The sequence below is a fragment of the Salvelinus alpinus genome, chromosome 7, assembly GCF_045679555.1.
Source record: "Salvelinus alpinus chromosome 7, SLU_Salpinus.1, whole genome shotgun sequence".
NCBI lineage: Eukaryota > Metazoa > Chordata > Actinopteri > Salmoniformes > Salmonidae > Salvelinus > Salvelinus alpinus.
The window spans coordinates 48,503,815-48,508,869 of NC_092092.1; the positions used below are offsets into that span (position 1 = coordinate 48,503,815).

General features: G+C 43.4%; 1 long non-coding RNA gene across 1 annotated transcript; it reads right to left on the reverse strand.

The window, feature by feature from the left end:
- Positions 1–300: 300 nt before the first annotated feature.
- On the reverse strand, positions 301–3,792 carry LOC139580216 (uncharacterized). The gene is made up of 2 exons (XR_011676000.1): positions 3,610–3,792; positions 301–1,350 (listed from the first exon to the last, which is right to left on the reverse strand). It is a non-coding gene; the product is annotated as an uncharacterized lncRNA (long non-coding RNA).
- Between the last annotated feature and the right edge of the window lie 1,263 nt (positions 3,793–5,055).

Below are 5,055 nucleotides of genomic sequence, written 5' to 3' on the forward strand. Positions count from 1 at the left end.
TTGGTGGAAGGAAACGTCACAGTAAAGAAGTGGTAAATGTCCTAGGTGCTGCGTTCTCAGTGATTCATAGATGTGAGCATCTGTGTGATGAGACGTAGGGAAAAGTTAAAGGAGCTTGGAGATGTCTTAAAGAGAAAAGGGGAGTCAGGAGAAGCTATGGATGCTGAGTAATCTATTTTTGAGATGACAAGCGCGTTGGAGGGTTGTGGGCGGGCAGACTGCTCATGGAAAAGATAGGGTGTGTTATGTGATGTTTAAGAATGCTGTGGGGGAAATTCTAAAGAGGAGAGAGACTGTAGATTCCTCCAACACACTTTATTATAAGATTTGCAAAAATGGAGCAACCAGCATCACTCAAGTAGTTCTATGCTGAAAGCCCATCGAACAAGAGTTAGGTCTCCGCTTTTTATAGAAAGGTACATCATCTTTTGTCTACGTGGTAGTGAAGCAGATGTGTGGAAACAGGGGCGGAACATTGGCTTGGCGATTGGCTTGTCTGTGCAGATTAAGATAGCACGAGGGCTCAACCGTATAACTGCGTTATGTCACAGTTCACACTATAACGTGCTCCTTCCTGCAAGGTTCCACACAGCTGACTTCCTGTAGATAGTAAACCCACGGGATGTCACATGTTGTGGTCGCACCTAAACGGATCTTAGCTATACGCCCAGTCTTATTACTATGTCACACAGACAAGTTTGTATCAGGTTAGAAAAAAACACTAGCATATAACGAGACAATTATTTAAATAGTAAAACACGGGATAGCATGACTAATTGTGTAATTTTCCAAGACAATGCACTGGACAGTGTGTTGGAAGCAGTGTTAGGGTTGTATAATAAGGTGTGGAGGACTGGGGTGATACCTGCTGGCTGGTGACGTTCAGTGATATTGCTTTTGTAAAATCAGTTAAAGACCGCGCTAGGGCAGGCAGTTCTAGGCCTATTGCGCTGACATCCAACATGTGTAAATTGATGGAAAAAATTATAGTGAGTAGGATGATGTACTGTATCTCTTGAAAATTAGGGGTTTGATGAGCGTAGCATAGAGTGGAATCAGGAGAGAGAGGTCTGCCATGGATGCCCTGGTGACAGTTAGTACAGAGATAGTCAAGGCCATGACAATAAAAGAGGTGATGAGTGTTTTGTATTTTGACATTGCCAAAGCTTACGATACTATGTGGAGGGAAAAGTTGTTGATCAAGTTGAGGGCATTGGGGGACGTCTGTATAACTGGATCATGGACTTCCTGTTCGATCAAGTCATACGGGTGAGGTCAGAATTGTCAATGGGGTTTGAAGTGGACAATGGTATTCCCCAGGGTAGTGTGGTTAGTCCGGTGTTGTTCACCCTGTTGATAGATGACATACAGTAATGAGTAATGAAGAGAATTTAATGTAGGTAGAACATGACTGGCCTCACACTCCAGTACAGTAGATGGCGGTGTACGCACCTTAAGTTGGATGTTATCCGCCAACCCAATCCCAAAGAAGTGTGGCATGTAGCAGTACGGTCTAACTCTACAAAGTGTTCTCATTTTGCTAGATAAAAATGGCCAGTCCAATATGACATAGCCAAATACCTGCAATGCTGGTTCGTAAATGACAAATTAGGCAACCATAAATACATAACGTTGTCATGATGTACTGACGACGAAATGACAACGTAAGCAACTGACATTGTACTGACCAAAATTGGTCTTTCATGTTGACGCTGTAGATTTGTAACTAGTATGGAACCTGTACGAAACTCACGTCGTCAATTCGTCATGAAAACATAACATTGTTTGGTGGGTTAGCGCACAGATTATACACTGCTCAAAAAAATAAAGGGAACACTTAAACAACACAATGTAACTCCAAGTCAATCACACTTCTGTGAAATCAAACTGTCCACTTAGGAAGCAACACTGATTGACAATACATTTCACATGCTGTTGTGCAAATGGAATAGACAAAAGGTGGAAATTATAGGCAATTAGCAAGACACCCCCAATAAAGGAGTGGTTCTGCAGGTGGTGACCACCTGCAGGTGGTGACCACTTCTCAGTTCCTATGCTTCCTGGCTGATGTTTTGGTCACTTTTGAATGCTGGCGGTGCTTTCACTCCAGTGGTAGCATGAGACGGAGTCTACAACCGACACAAGTGGCTCAGGTAGTGCAGCTCATCCAGGATGGCACATCAATGCGAGCTGTGGCAAGAAGGTTTGCTGTGTCTGTCAGCGTAGTGTCCAGAGCATGGAGGCGCTACCAGGAGACAGGCCAGTACATCAGGAGACGTGGAGGAGGCCATAGGAGGGCAACAACCCAGCAGCAGGACCGCTACCTCCGCCTTTGTGCAAGGAGGAGCACTGCCAGAGCCCTGCAAAATGACCTCCAGCAGGGCACAAATGTGCATGTGTCAGCATATGGTCTCACAAGGGGTCTTAGGATCTCATCTCGGTACCTAATGGCAGTCAGGCTACCTCTGGCGAGCACATGGAGGGCTGTGCGGCCCCACAAAGAAATGCCATCCCACACCATGACTGACCCACCACCAAACCGGTCATGCTGGAGGATGTTGCAGGCAGCAGAACGTTCTCCACGGCGTCTCCAGACTCTGTCACGTCTGTCACGTGCTCATGTGCTCAGTGTGAACCTGCTTTCATCTGTGAAGAGCACAGGGCGCCAGTGGCGAATTTGGCAAATGCCAAACGTCCTGCACGGTGTTGGGCTGTAAGCACAACCCCCACCTGTGGACGTCGGGCCCTCATACCACCCTCATGGAGTCTGTTTCTGACCGTTTGAGCAGACACATGCACATTTGTGGCCTGCTGGAGGTCATTTTGCAGGGCTCTGGCAGTGCTCCTCCTTGCACAAAGGCGGAGGTAGCGGTCCTGCTGCTGGGTTGTTGCCCTCCTACGGCCTCCTCCACGTCTCCTGATGTACTGGCCTGTCTCCTGGTAGCGCCTCCATGCTCTGGACACTACGCTGACAGACACAGCAAACCTTCTTGCCACAGCTCGCATTGATGTGCCATCCTGCATGAGCTGCACTACCTGAGCCACTTGTGTGGGTTGTAGACTCCATCAGCCAGGAAGCATAGGAACTGAGAAGTGGTCTGTGGTCACCACCTGCAGAACCACTCCTTTATTGGGGGTGTCTTGCTAATTGCCTATAATTTCCACCTTTTGTCTATTCCATTTGCACAGCATGTGAAATGTATTGTCAATCAGTGTTGCTTCCTAAGTGGACAGTTTGATTTCACAGAAGTGTGATTGACTTGGAGTTACATTGTGTTGTTTAAGTGTTCCCTTTATTTTTTTGAGCAGTGTACATTATATTGACCAGACACTCAAGTGGCCACTTTAACAATGAAAATAAATGTATTCGCAAATGGAAGGCAGTCGGGAGGAGGCAAGATCAGCTGGGACCATTCTAGCCAATGAGAGGGCAGATACGTGTGAACAACAGGCATAACTCGGATATAAAGTGTTTTTCGTCGCCAGGATATCTCGTGTCTTGTGTCATACTTAAATAAGTACACTCGTAACTTATATTTGATCAAATAAGCCTTACGTAGCAAATAAGCCATAACATTTGTGATGACCAGATTCGACACTCTCATTTACCTCCATACAAAAACTCCTCGCTTGGGGAATGAAAAAAAATTACAAAATGCCCCCTGCTGGAGAAGACAGGTTTTTGGGCACAGTTATCCCTCTCGCTTCGCCTCTTCCTCTCTGGTAAGCGCCTTGAGTCGTCTTTCTCCCTCTTCTCCTGCTCCATACTGCTTCCCACACCAACCCAACACCCTGTCACTCAAGAAGAGAGCACTTTATTATTGCCATGCAATCAGATGCAAAAATATGTTGGTGAAAACAATGCTTGCTTTCCACAAGCGTTCTATAATTACACTATTTGTTTGTACCTTAGTCTGCAAAATATTGTCTGCTAGTTTGTCTTTTCTTAGCAAGCTGTGGCTAAAATAAAATGTGTTATATCACTAGTTAACTTCCTGAATGTACTAAGAGTCACAGCTAACTAATACAACCTGTTGTTTGTGCAAGGGTGTAATAGGCGAAGCATAAATATGTTAGCTAGCTAGCTACATGGGGTAAGAAAACATGTAATGTAACATCTAATTACGGTCTCCTGGAAACAATGACCAACACTTTGGTTCCAACCCTGTCAATAATTACTCCCTGGCTTATTAATTTGTCACGTCAAACAGCAAAGTATGCAAGGTGCTACCCACTATATTCCCTATAGTGTGATATACACCACGTTATTATTCCGATTCTACAGTTAATTAGAATAATACGTTTATTTCCATGATTCCAACAGTTCACAAATGAACTAGGCCTATGTTTTTTGCCCATATCATGCAGCCCTGCATGGCACAATGTGTAAATGATAAAAGTGCATGAAATGCAGAAAGTGCTAAATGTATGTGTTGCCACCCTAGCATATTTTAAACTTTTATTTAACAAAAAGACAAAATACCGTCAAATACCGTCAAAAGTAAAAAATATAATGATATGATATTTTGGCCATATCGCACAGCCCTACAGTAGGTGCCTTATAATATGCACCACATGGAGAATTCAAATAAATCCGAATTTTTTATATAAAGACTTGCTAAAGTGCCACAATTCTGCATTTTGACATGTCCCTCAGTCAACCCGGTGTCATTTCTATGAATATTTTAACCCACTTGATCCCAAATGTTCTATAAGTTTTACCATCATTGTAAAGCTTAAGTATTTTATTTTGCTTTGACAAAATCATTTTTGAAGATGATTATTTATTTAATGTGATTAGTGATTCATTTAAGTCTGTACCTCATTGTATTAAGATCAACCCTGTTACGTGAACTGAACTCTCATTTTAATATGGTGAATCATTTTTTTCAAAAGACACATTGAACATCTAATAGTCAAATCATGGTGTAAAAGCAGGTGAGCCGGTTCTGCTCTTTTTTTTTCGACACGCAATAAATATTTTAGCCATAATTAAATACAAATGTGAAGCTCGCTTTCAATTTCCACTCCCTGTTGCACTCAACAAGCTTTCAT